Source organism: Anser cygnoides, chromosome 5 (assembly GCF_040182565.1).
Source record: "Anser cygnoides isolate HZ-2024a breed goose chromosome 5, Taihu_goose_T2T_genome, whole genome shotgun sequence".
Classification (NCBI taxonomy): Eukaryota; Metazoa; Chordata; class Aves; order Anseriformes; family Anatidae; genus Anser; species Anser cygnoides.
In genome coordinates this window covers 6,086,259-6,100,075 of record NC_089877.1, presented here as the reverse complement: position 1 = coordinate 6,100,075, position 13,817 = coordinate 6,086,259, and the positions used below count along the sequence as shown (strand labels likewise).

Here is a 13,817-nt window from a genome sequence, read left to right as displayed (position 1 = left end):
CTACTGTTAATGTGCCCCAACTCAAGGCTAGACGCGATGTTGAGTCAAACTTAATACTTGGTAGAAACTCAAGGTATGGCAGTGGGTAGCTCAGCAGGTGTCTTGATGGCACTGTGGTGTAGAATTATGCTGTAAATATATTGTGAAAAATTGACTATGTCAAATGGCTGCTAGTGTGCAGCATCAGAATAAAACTGTACATTTTGATGTGAATTCTTACTTTAAAAAAATGAGTTTGCAGCTTTGAATGAAATTAAGTTTTGCTTTGGTCACTAAACATTTGAATAAAAAGGTGTGCTGTTTGCATTAGCTCTGCAGCACATAACTGTAGTGCACTTGGAAGAAAAAAATATTGGTGTAAACATCTTAACGTGTATGTGACATCTCATTAGAAGAAATGCCAAATAAAAGTCCAACATATTATTGTATCAACAGCTGTAATGCTTCGGCTAACTTAGTACCTCAAGTTAGAGAAATACCTTCACAAGGGCACTGGGCGTGAGGTGTGATCCTCTAATGAGGGGGTGGGGGTTTGTGGGTGTTGCTGCATGCACCTGAGGTACCGGTGAGGCTCAAAGGCTTTGGGGAGCTGGTACTGAGGGGCAGCAGGCAGCGGTGGGTCTGTTGGGGGGGGGTCTTGGGAAAGGCAGTCACCAGTGCAGGGGGTTTACTCCTTCAGTGAATACCCTTCACCAGCAAGGTGTCAGGCCCCCACCAGCACCATCATTCTGGCTCAGATGTCCTGCCTAAACCCAGAGCTGGGGCTTAGCTTATAACTCACTTTCCAGGTAAGATAAATGCTCCAAGGTGTTGGTTATTTTTTTCCCCTGTCCTCAACACAGCTTAGGGGAAATGACCTTGTCCTGCTGTATTACTGTAACGTGGGTTTAACTTGTAACCGTACTGCTATGGCGTGGAGGTAGTCTCAGGCACTGAAGCATGTACTCCTTACGGGGCAGCTGGTAGTTGTTCAGTGAGTCAGTTTTGGGACTCCCTAAGGGAGGGCCTGGGCTTTCCCCCACCTGCAGCTCCTGTCAACAGGGCCTGTGGGTGCCTCAAGCTACGAGTGAGCAGCTGCTTAGGGACAGGGCCTAGTGGTGGACTGGGTCGTGCTAGGACTTGAGGAGGGGGAATTTCTCTGACAACCTCAAGGATGTTACGATTCTGGACACGTGTCGGGGACTAGAGCAGCTTTATGATGAACTTGCAGATGGGAGAACGGTGAACTCAAATACTGAGGTGAGACGATGAAAAGAAAGTGGGCATAGACCTGGTATAGGAAAAAGAGTAGGCTGATAAATGAGATGGGTGACGGTATTATTGTGACAAGGGTGGTAGTGTACTTAGCTTGTGTTAGGTAGGCTAAGCAACTTCTTAATGGACCAGGACCAGTGTGATGGCCTTGACTGGGATGACTCAACTGGGGATGCAGGCTGCAGAAATGGGATGAGAGCAGAGAAGAAAGCATCCAGGCAGCAGCTCCTGCGCAAAAATTAAGATGTGGACATCAGCTGGGGGATGATATTTCCCAGGGCCTATTCCTCAGTCTGCTGCCTCCAGGCATGTTTTGTCACGTGTACCTCAGACCAGGCAAACAGAGTACAGCAGGCAACTTGTGTGATGCTTGGGTAAGTACAGAGTTAGCTTTGCAAGTACAGATGGTTCTGGTCACTCTGACCACAGTACGTCAGGGCTCAGGCCTGCACCCTACTGCAGAACACCCAGAAGCATATATTAATTAGGGTGCTTGCCTGGTTTTATTCCTACAGCCTATCCTGTGGAATTGAATGTTTTAGGCTATGGCGGATGGGTCACAACACTATTCTTGTGCCAAGCTTACTTTGTCAACAACCCTGACAGAAAAATCTGGGGGTTCGGACGCTTTGTCTGCTACGTGCATGTGGCCAGCAGCAGTGTGAAGATGTTACGTGACCAGCCTCTGCACCGAAGCTATTCTTAGCAGGAATTCTGCACCACCGACCTCCTGGCGGCTACAGCACATTCGCAGCTGAAATAGCTGAGCTTTGTCACCGGGGAGTAAGGTTACACACTCAACTTGGACTTGACTTCCAGAGCCGACCATGTGCTGCTCAATAGTGTGAGTGCAAGGGGAGACACCTCATGCCTCGGGTGACGTGGGCCAACGGCTGGCATGGCGTCTGCTAGGCGTTGCTGGATTGCAGCTCAGGTTGGCCTGAAATGGTGGGAGAGGAGAAGGTGGGTTGAAACCAGGCATGACTGAACTTGGGAAGTACTCAACCCTGATCAGTAAAAGTGGGAGCAGAAAACTGACACGTGTTTAGGCAAAGCACCAACTGCACAGTGGGGTTGGATGTACAATCAGTGTTGGGGTATACAAAACTCCTCAGGGAAGCAAGTCTATGAGTAACAAACTTTATTTTTGATAACTAGAAAATAAAAGAGAGAGGGTGGGGGAGAAGGAAACGGAGTTGTCAGTATCCAACTTGGTCCAGAACACGATTCAAGTTTGAGGGTATACAACATTATATCTATGTGTAAAGAGTAAAGTGAGCTGAACTATTCTCTCAGAAGATAACATGAGCTGCTTGTGTCACAGGACTAAATTTCTCTGGAAAGTTAAGAGAGTCTAGAGCCAACAGTTTAAGAATAGTACTTGCTATGCCCATGAAAACAAACAAACTGCGGGATGAAAGCTAAAGAATATAAACTATGATTATGTATACTGCTTCCTACTATGACAAACAGCAAGGTGGTAATATGTTAAACAGATGTCAGTGATGGCTGGTTTTATTCTTGGAGGATGTAAATAAATTGAGGAAAATGATGCTGGGAATGCAGAAAATACATGTACTGATGACAGGAAATTTTCACAAGTATAGATGAGGATTGACATGGGTCAGTGGGTAAAACTGCTGACAGATGCGTGTACAAAGTGTGTGAACTTGTCAAACTAGAAAGAAGACGGAAAGGAAATGAAATGACAAAGGAAAAAATAACATAATGCAGAAATAAATATGTACCCATATTTGAATGTGATTGAGATGTGACACATGAGCTGGTAAGTAACTAGCACAAGGCACACAGGGGGTGCACAAGGGACACGGCACCCCTCCCGTGCCCATGTGTCTCATGTCTGCCACATATCATGAGTGCTTCATGTGTCTTCCACTCCTGTGCATCCAGTTGTCGTGTGTTGTTTGTGGGATGGTGCAGTGTGTCCTGTGTCTGTATTACGTGGCCTTTCAGTATTCCACACCTGGGTGTAGGATGATGTGACGTGTGGTACTTTGGGTGGCATCACACATACCATGGCATCATACATTTCTCATGACAGGGGTGGTATCGGGCATCATGCATGTCAGGGCATCGCACGTTTGGTGCTGTGGGTCAGCATCCTGTGTCTGGTGGCATCATGCATGTCTCATGGCGTCAGACGTGGGGTGGCATCATGCATGTGGTGTCATATGTGTGGGCTGTGTCATACATCAGGCACCACGTGTTGCAGTATCAGACCTGTCTGGCAGTGTTATGCATGAGCTCTGGGTGTTTCTCTCAACTTTGCACTGTGTCACGTCTCTGGGCTGTGCATCATTTGTTAGGGCATCACCGGTGTGTGGCACAGTACCTGTGGGATGCTGCCCCGTGTGTACCATGTGTGGGTCATCATTTCTGTCACACCCACGGTGGCATGTGTCACATGCCTGCAGTGCACAGCTCGGAGTACAGGCTCACACTGTCACACACATGGTGGGGCAGGTGTGCACCCCATGGCTGATAGGTGGGACACGTGTGTTACATGTCCTGGGTGTGCCCCTTGGGGGCTGCTATGTGGCATGCTACTTCTGTGGGGTGTGTTACACATGGTTGGGGGTCACTTTCTGGCTGAGGTGGCTTAGTTTTCGCACAGCTCCATGCTGCGTTACTCCTCTTTCTCCTCCTGCCCTTTCTCTGTACTCTGCCCCCAGCCCACCTTCTCCCCTGCAGATGGGGCCACCCCTGCTCCTTGCAGGCCCTGCCCGTGGCTGCAGCCCACAACCCGCTGGCACAGCGTGTGCTGTCCCTGGGGGGGCTGGGGGACTGTGTGCTGTCCCTGTTGTGCTGGCTGCTGGGTGCTGGCAGCCCTCCGCCGGGGGTCTGTGGCTGCTCCCCTCCAGCCCCCTCGTGCCTGGCTGCGTGTGCCGGCGCAGCCTCGCTGCAGCTGTCCGCAGGATGAAGAAGCCCCTTCTGGGGTGCCAGCCAGTCTGACTGCTCTGCAACAGGAGCCTGCCCAGATCCCTAGCGGCTTTTTGGACGACTGGAGCGGTGTTGTTTGTCCCGTTTGTCCCCACCCCCTGTACCGTACTGCAATTTGCGAGCTGAGCGGTCATTAGTGGAGGTGGTGGGGTGTTGTCCTGCAACTGCTTCATCTGGACGCCTTTGCAGGTGTTGTTGCTATGGCCTGACCCAAACCCTCAGCCACACTTCTGCAATTCAGGCTGGGGGCAGGGCTGGCCTCAGCACTCTGCTGAGCATGGTGCCTCAGTCTCAGGCTGTGCAGAACCAGGGCTGAGGTGGTTGAAAGGAACCGCAGCGCGGCTGCACGCCGTCTCATGGTCACGTCACCTCCTACAGAGCACCTTGGTGGCAGCATGGCTGTAACAGCCTACATGCACAAGGGTGATCTGCAACCTTCCCTCTGGCGTTTTATACCCCAGTGGAGACAGAGGCCAGCCTTGCCCTGACCGTCTTGCTCCCCACACCTAGAGGACCCCTGCTGCTCCCCGTCACAAGGATGACATATGATTGCAGTAGCCCATCCTGTCCTGAAGCTGTCATTTTTATTTGACCTAGAAGTAAGATTTATTACCTTTTGAGTCTAAGCAGCTAAAACCATTTACAAAAGCATGAATAAATCATCATGGTCATGTTCAGCTGCGAGCTAGCTTGGGGACAAGGCCAGAACACATCTAACCCAGTCAGGAGCCCAGGCCTCACAGGCACTTTGGCTCAACTTGCTTGGACACTTTTGATTTTAATATAATCAACTATAATAGCAGTTGATCAAAAGACAGAGACAGATCTTCGGGAAGCACGAGGGGTTTTCAGCCCTATCTCAGCCATGCCCCCGTTTAAGTGGTAAAATACCGCTTAAACGTCTGGACCACACTGCCCTCTCCATTTTGGCCATTTTTAACTTGGACAAAAGAAAACCAATACATACTACAATATGCTGCATCTCAAACTACCTGCTGTTTAATTAACAGAACAACTCTTGCTTGTGACCAGTAATAACGTTTACTTCAAATACTCACAATAAATCCAAAACCAAAGGCACCTGTGCTGCTGTTATTCATGCCCCTCTCAGCCAGCAAGACAAACCACTTGCTCACACCTTCCTTACCTTCTTTACAGGCCTTCAAAGGTGTGTCAGAGCTGCAGCATCCACCAGAAGCAGCTGATTTGGGCTACTGCATCCCTGCAGAGGGGATTTCTTCAGACAAAATCCCAGCAGAGGCCATGGGCTCAGCTGCCACCTGAAACAGAGTCCAATGTCAGGTAAGCTGCTAAGCAGGGGCTGTTGGGCCAAAGCATCTTCCGTGTCTACTGAAAGCACCACAGCCCTTTCCCAACCTGGCAAGACAGTCAAGCTTTTTTTTTGTTGTTGTTGTTTTGTTTTGTTTTGTTTTAAAATATATGCACATCTATGCCTATATAAATGCTGTTTCAAACATATATACAGAGAGATGAAGTGCGTATGTACATACATGCATAGATAGAAGGATGGAGATAGATGCTTGACTGCAGAGAAGATGCTTGGAGTAACCAGTTAACAACTGAGAGCTTCATTTTCCAGTTCAGCAGTGGGTGTTTAGGACGAGCTGCCACCCTTAGTGCCCCAGAATCCTGGCTAGTAAACCAAAATACAACGGTATTTTGTTTACAGTCAGAAGACCAAGGACACAGGAGCTCAAGCTACAGGCTGCTGGCAGCGTGCAGCCAGGCACCAAGCACCGTTCAGAGACGTGGTTCCACCTCAGCAGTTGAAACGAGAGCCCAAGGTCCCCGTTTCACAATTTTTAAACAAGGAATAAAGTGAGGCTGGGAGACAAGACAGCAGGAATGAGCAAAGGGAGACGAGAAGGGATGCCTTGAGGGGAGCCCAGGTGCTTCCCAGTGGCAGATGAGAGATTTTGCCCCCACTCTGTGGCATTGATTCAGGGTGCCAGGCTCCACCGCCTCTCAGGGATGTAGGACATGATTTACATGATTTGTGCCACCCAACTGAAGCCTGGGTCCACGGCCCAGCGTTTCTTCCTATGGCTTGCCCCATCCCAGCATCTTCCTTTCCTTGACGCTGTCTCAGCTTCTTAGCCCCTCTGTGAGACAGGGGCATTAGGTAGGCTGCCAGGTACTGGTGGATGAAGCATGTTCAACATCTGCTGAAACTACTAAAGCCCTTCCTCAACCAGGAACCGGAGAAGCACCTTTTACCAATGTGTATTTGTCTATATATCTGTATAAAAATACCTATTCTGACCTGTATGAAGACATCGGCCATAACCAACTGACCACCCAGTCCTTCCCCACACCGTTCTGTCACCTGTGAGGAACCGCAGTGCCATGTCACCAACTGACCCAGCCCGAAACGAAGAGGCACCAAGAAGGTCCCTCCACATGCACACCAAATGGTGCGAAGCACGTCCTTGCACACACGGCAAGTGTGCGTGCACCATGGCTATGCTTGTTAGTCTGTTTCTTGGAAGTGAAAGTATAGGATAAATTAATCTGCAACATGTGTCTCTTCACAAGAGAGGAAGGCATTCAGCATTTACAAGAAAATTCTGTAACTGTAACAGGATCTTGTACTGTACGTGATATTTACAGCACTCTTTTACCAGACTCATACTATAGAGACCTCACTGTTATCTGCAGAGGACGTTGTCTAACTGGGTATTTTATGCATCAGCCTTTGCATTCCTCTTATTTTTACTAACGGTCCCTTCCAAACAAAGACTCTTTTTTTCAGGAGAATTAAGGCACAAATCTTCATATCTGTTCCAAGGGCGGAGTGTGTCGGCCTTATTTACTTTGCTAGGACCACTGGCATTCATGGGACACCAACAGCTGGATCTGAGCATTTCCTTTAATTGAACAGGTTTACAGTCTTTCTGCACCGAAGCAATTCTCCACATCACACAAGGCTGCATACCAGAAGAAAATGAAAATTTAAGAGCGCTGGCTAACAAGACCTATAAGCTCATTGTTTAAACAAGAGGCCGATTGTCTGGGCACTTGAGCGCTCTGCTCCTCGAACATTAAACCCACAAGAGGGACAACAGTCTAATCCACAGCTTGCCGCCAGGTGGTATAGAAATTAATCTTCCACTTACCCAGGCTATTAGTCGCGGTATTTATAAAGGTTTGCAAGCAAATGAGGCGAGCGACTGAAATTTTCTCCCTGTCATGGAGGGTTGTGGCAGCGTGGTGAAATGAAATATCAGCCTTCAGGGATGGTCCTAGCAGGGAGGAAAGCGCGAACGAAGTGCCCTGCCTGGGGAGTCAGGGAATGGGCAATTCTTGCTTCGTGACCTGAGCCTGGGGCTGCATGGCTGCACACCAAGTGCGCTGGGGGGGCAGAGGGTGGGTGGGGAATAGCCACAGACCCGGGAACCCTCCAGCACCCAAAGGCGCAGGGCTGAGCTCATTCCCACGTGGGGGAACGGTCCTGAGCTCGGTCCCTGCCAAAGCTGCCTGAAAGCTCATGCCCAGCCCTGGAGGTGAGTGATACCAGCTTGCTACCCAAGTAACGAGGTATCAAACCCAAGGTTTAGCTCCTCCACGAGCCACTGCAGGGTGTTTAACTCACACCTTCCTAAAGGGCTATCATCAGCGCTGATGGGGAGAGGAGACAGATGACTATCAGACTGCTGCTCCGTTACAGCTGAAGAAGCACAGGGAAAACACCCAGCAGAAAACAGGCCATCAAAATAGGGACAGATGCGCAGTGAGACTTCGGCACAAAACACCAACAGGCCCAAATGAGCATTTGTGACAGTAAAATCTCATCCATGTTCAGCACGATCCCTTCCAGCTTTCCTTCCCTCCCTTCTCACTGCAGACCTCCCTCCTGGCAAAACCACGTCAAAGCTTCCTGTGATGTTAAGGCACGTTCAGCCTGGCAAAGGCAATAATATTTCTAACTCCTTTTCCCCAGTCTTCCCTCGTGTCTTCCCAGCCACTTACAGACCTGTCTGGCTATGACTTGTTAAGCTGAGGCAGGGGAAGTTTAGGCTGGACATCAGGAAGAGGTTCTTCACTGAGAGGGTGGTTGCACACTGGAACTGGCTCCCCAGTGAAGTGGTCACTGCACCGAGCCTGTCTGAATTTAAGAAGAGATTGGACTGTGCACTTAGTCACATGGTCTAAAATTTTGGGTAGACCTGTGCGGTGCCAGGAGTTGGAGTTGATGATCCTTATGGGTCCCTTCCAACTCGGGATATTCTATGATTCTATGACTTTCCTAACCACCCTTCCACCACTTCCCTGGCCTCAGGATCTCGTGGCTGACCGAGGGAGGCCAGCCACGAACCTGCCAGCACGGGGCCCACAGACATGCTGTGCAAGTGGAAAAGGGAAGTGCTGAGGCCAAGCATGAGCCAGCCCCTTGCCGCGTGTCCGCACCTGACTCCGACCTGGCACCCAGCTGCGTCTCCAGGGCACCCCAGGTCACTCCTCAGCACGGGGAATGCTCTGCAAAAGGCTTTTCCCAAACTCTAACATCGCAGTCACCTTTCACTTCAAGCAGCCCTTCCTGGCAGTGTCTGAGTGACAGCAATCTCACCGCCTGTACGCCATCCTCCTCCTCATCTGCTGACACGGGCAGCATCCTTCGCCTTGCTGCCTTACGAGGCATTTACATCTGAAGTTTCCTGGGGGTGGAAGGTTCTGGATTCCGACTACACCAAATTCTTATTTTTCCTTGGTTAAATTAGACTAAAAGTCCAAATTCTGCAAGACAAAGGAAGAATGGAGCAGATCTGAAAGGTGTTAATTAATTTTTTTTTTAATGGATCCCATGAATAGTAGCAGAGCTTGGGCTTAGAGGAACTTGAATCCGAATTATTTTTGTTCCCCATTTGGCTTGCTTTATGAAACATACAGCCAATAATTCCACGGCCTCAGTCAAACTCCCTACTATAAATAACATTTTGCCATTGAAAAGAAATGTAAGGGGTCAGAGCTGTTCTCAGGGATTCATGTGTCACCCACAAAAGGAACTTCTGAGTGGAGTGGACATAGACTCAAAAGTAAATTTCCCAAAATGGGAAACAATGGGAACTATGAACAAATAAGGTGTTTAATTCCTTCTGGCCCCACGTTTTTACTTAATCCCGTGCTAATCCCACCTGTAACCAGTGCCCCAGAGAGAGTCACTAGACAGCCACACACTGAGACCCAGCCTTTGCCTGATCCTGAAAGGCAGGGCAAAGGGCAGAAGCAAGTCTGCAGTCCCACTCCTGACCAGCATCGGTAGCTGTTGCTGCACCTATCCTTCAGTAACTCCCTCTTGAATCAGAAGTAGGAAACCAGTTATCCGGACCAGGTGGAGTCCTGGTATTTGGAGCTGCAAGGCCGGCAATAAACCTAACCCACAAGTCTGACCCAAAGTCAGACATGACAACTTTAGGCTCTGTCATGACACTGTCATGACATCTCAGCTCCATCCATAAACATTTTACCTCTTACCAGTACTAGCCTTGGTAAGGACAAGAATTCCTACCTGCTAATTTCAACAGATTTTGCCCTTGCCACAGATGCAATGCAGGGTCCACTAACAACACTGAGGCAATCATAAATACATGCCCTCTACGTGCATTAACTCCTACCTTACCTCCCCAAAATGTCAAGTATCAGGATATGAATTTACAGTTCAGGTTCTGCTTTCTTGCATCCTGAAACTAATCCTCCCACCCCAATAGTGCTAGCCTGGTAGTTAGATCCCACTCACTCAGAAAGCAAACTAACAAAAAAATATATTTTAGTTAAACTGTCAACCTCTCTTCTCTGGGGCTCGCACGACCCAGCGAGTGGTTTGGTTCTTAAACCTCTGGTTTCCTAAGCAAGGTGCTAGCCACAAGGTGCTGATGTGATCCTACTTTGTCTCTGGTTTTCTGAACTACAATGTTAATCCCATGCTAATGTTAATTGAAGACTAAATTTCATTTAGAAGTCTTGCCCAACTCAAGACTTCCCAGTGCTCTGTCAAGCTCTACCTCACTGTAAAGTAATGACAAGGCATCAGCCTTCCTAGCTCTGTCCCTCATCCAGTCTCTTGGAGACTCCAGCAATGAACTTGACTCCTCCATATAGAGTGCTCCCACTGACACCGGGTTCAAGGGTGTTCAAGGGTGCACCCCTGGTTTTAATGCCTCAGTACTATCAAAGTGTTTAATTCAGTTTAGGAAGACTAAAACTTAGCCGTGCTTCAAAGTGGAGTGGGTTCTTACAAATAGAATTAGTGTTAGGGCTATGGCTAATAACATGGGATTGTAAATACAACCATAAACAGTAGCACCCCCATGAAAAAGCTCAAAACAATCCTCTCCATTCCTCAGTCCTAGTCCCCGTCTTAATGCCAGACCTAGTCGCAATCATCACAGGTATTTCTGGCAAATGCTCAACAGAAGCACGTCCCTCTGCGAAGGCTAGCCTTTAGCTTGTTGCTGCACATATTAAGAGACATGCTAGTTATGTAGGCTCAACTGCCTCTGTTTTTGTGAAACAACCTTTTCTCTCAACTAATCTAAAATCAACGGCAGCCTACAGACAAGAGGGGCGGCCCACACACATAGCAGTTGATGTCTGCTCTTCAACTCCCTGACCAAAGCAGGGCTGAGGCAGCAGACTCACGACTGGCTTTCACCTCAACCACCCTGAGCAAGCCCCAGCCCAGCAGACAGAGACAGCCGATTGTCCCTCAGCTGTTTTGAAACAGCAAGAAGGCATTTAGCGATGCTGACGCCAGCTCTTGTTTCAGAAGGATTAGCTTTGTCACGTGTCCCTTTATTTGGGGGAAATAAGCTCTGCATTTCCAAACCAAATTTCATCCCCAAACAGCAACCACCAAAAGCTGCTCTCAATTCCTCCTCACTAAACCTGTGGAAAATGGTGTCCTAGCTACCATCCCTTCTCCCCATGACCAACATCAACTGTAAATAATGAGGCTTCTTTATTTCTCAAATCAGACCTAAGCAAAGCCCAAACCCCAGACTTAACCTTAACAAAAACAATACCAAGTATCAATGACTATTGCTTTATAAGGTGAAGAAGGTATTATTTTACAATATCAGCATTCACCGCGGAAGAATTAGTATTACCAAATACACAATACATCTACCTCTTGGCCAAAGAATGTCTCTTCTCTTAAACCCTAATCTAAAGCAAACTCAACATTTATCTTAGAACAAGTTTTTTCACTCTTACTGGGTGAAAATACAGAGAAAAAAATCTGAGTGAGGCAGCTAGCACCAGAGTGTCTTGGCTGGAGGCAGGCTTTGTTTTCGAGATCATTTTTTGCCCGTGCAACAGACCAAGCTCAGTGCAGCCAAAACCCTACTTAGGACTTGTGCACGTGCTATGGGATGCTGGGTTGGCATTCGCGCCAGAGGAGGCACACACAAAAGAGAGACATGGGAAACCAAACTGCCACCAATTCACCATTTACTGAGACAGCAGGCTGATGCCACGTGTGACTTCATTTGGGGGTCAGAGAGCTAGCAATGGGTTCAGCATAAAGTGAGGGCTGAGGTGAGGGATCCCCCATTGCTTGAGGCATGGCAATATACCTTTTACCGTGCAGTAAACTCAGAGTGTGAAGCCAATGCCTTTCTCCATATTAGGATGGTTTCAGAGCGACTCTGATGAATATGACACAGGTGAGAGCTCAGTTTAGGGCTGGAAAACTGAGGCCTGAGTTATCGCTAATTCACAGGCTCTGGGTTGGATGGGAAGGAGGCTGAAGGCAGCCGGAGCATCTGCCTTCCCTTCCATCACCAAAACTGGAGCGAGTGGCAGCGCTGGTTCTGGCACGAGGCTAAGGGTTAGAAGTTTAGTTTTGCTATAAGAGAACATATTTCTTTTCCCGATACTTAATCTTGCAGGAAGCTGCCTGGGATTAGTAAAGCTGAATCCCTGCCTTGGCTGAGCTCTTGGGACAAACTGCAACAAATGCAAATATGTCCAAGGCTAGAATATGTATGAGGGTTGCTAAAGAGAGGGGCTGGAGAGCCTTCAGCATTTCTGAGCTGTTTTTTCCAAAAGAGAAAAGTGAGGCTGGAGGGCAGTCCTGTTTGCTTTTCATTTTTCATCAGACTGGGATCAGATCACCAGCATTTGAGTTGGATTTTGGCACTAGGACATGTTTTGGTGTCGAAGATCACATTTTGCCAGAATTGGTACTCTATTTCATTAAGTCTCATCCAGAAAGAGAACAAGACTACCCAATAACTTCTCTGTATTTTTTCTGTTACTTGGAGAAGTTTGGGGAACACTATGGTAAAGAAGAGCACCAGGGTTAAGTAAACAAAACAGAAGGGTGGAGAACGCCAGATAATCAGTAATTTGTGTTGCTCCAGCAGAGTGCTGGAAACGGCGGGAAGAGGTGCCTTCATGGGGTTCAGCACACTGGGATGGAGAGAGTATCATTAACCTGCAATTTTTTATTTTTTTTTATTTTTTTTTTTGGTCAAAACAAAATCTCTGAACCACACAACTTATTCCAAACCTAAGGGTCCTACATTTAGGAAGGTTTGTCCCTGCTTCAGTGGAAGCTGACCCAGCTCTGTGTTGCCAGGGTGTTTGGAGCAGGATGCCAAGGGCTAATACAGAGAACAGAGAAGCAGGAAAACAAATTGCTGCAGGTTTATCTCCATCCTTGTATTTCAGCTGGCGACATTCAGAGAAGAGGCTTAACACTGAAATTGCTAAAAATCTTTCTCCAGTCCTAATCTAACTCAAGTGCTACTCCAAAACCCAAATTTTCACTAAATTTATAAACACCTCCATATTCAGTGTATAATACACATTTCTCCAGGAAAATGTGAGACAAACATTCATAGGAGAATAGTGAGTTACGTTTGATAACAGCTATTAAATGAAGGGAAGTACTTTTGGGAAAAAATACCTTACAACTTAGAGGAAGGCAACTGCAAACTTTTGTCCTGACTGTACCTCCTGTACCAGGAAGACACCGACAACAAATTTGTTACTCATCCTAGATATGTTGTAGAGCACAGGCAGAAATGAGCCCTCAGCCCAGCGCAGCCCTGAAACTATTTCATCTTATGTGCAATGGATGGGGATGGCATGATTAATACAACCATACCTGTATCTAGCAGCACACCAAAGTAGCTTACCACAGTAAATTTGCATACTTGCAATCCTACTAATTTAACATCCTTGAGAGGATGCTAAAATATCCGAACAAACATTCCTCTACACGTTCCACTGCTGAAAGCACGAGGTGCAAGTGGAGCACACGGATGAAAGGGGAAGATGCAATGGGCAGGAGCTGATTAGAGGCAGCAGCCCTAGATTTCAGTTTTGGTAAAAGTAGGAACTTGGAGTATGCCTACTCCTAAACACGCACCCCTGTCATGCCAACCAGCAAGGAGTTCTTTCTCTTTTAAAAAAGATTGATCTCCAATTGTTTCCACCACTCTTTTTATACACTGACTGCTTGAGATAGGATGACAGCTTCTTTGAAGTAGCCATCCCTGACACTGTTACCTTACAGTGGGGTACCAATATTCCCCTTACACAGCCTGTCTTCAGCAGACTACAGTGTCACTGCAAGC

General features: G+C 47.8%; 1 long non-coding RNA gene across 2 annotated transcripts in view; it reads right to left on the bottom strand.

Moving 5' to 3' along the window:
* LOC136790939 (uncharacterized) overlaps positions 1–13,817 on the bottom strand; it is a 64,562-nt gene that overhangs the window by 24,150 nt on the left and 26,595 nt on the right. The window contains exon 2 of one of the 2 annotated variants that reach the window (XR_010831863.1): positions 5,363–5,495. This is a non-coding gene — a long non-coding RNA (uncharacterized lncRNA). Of the gene's footprint in view, positions 1–5,362; positions 5,496–13,817 lie in introns of those variants that run through there. The other variant, XR_010831862.1, reaches the window with a different exon arrangement.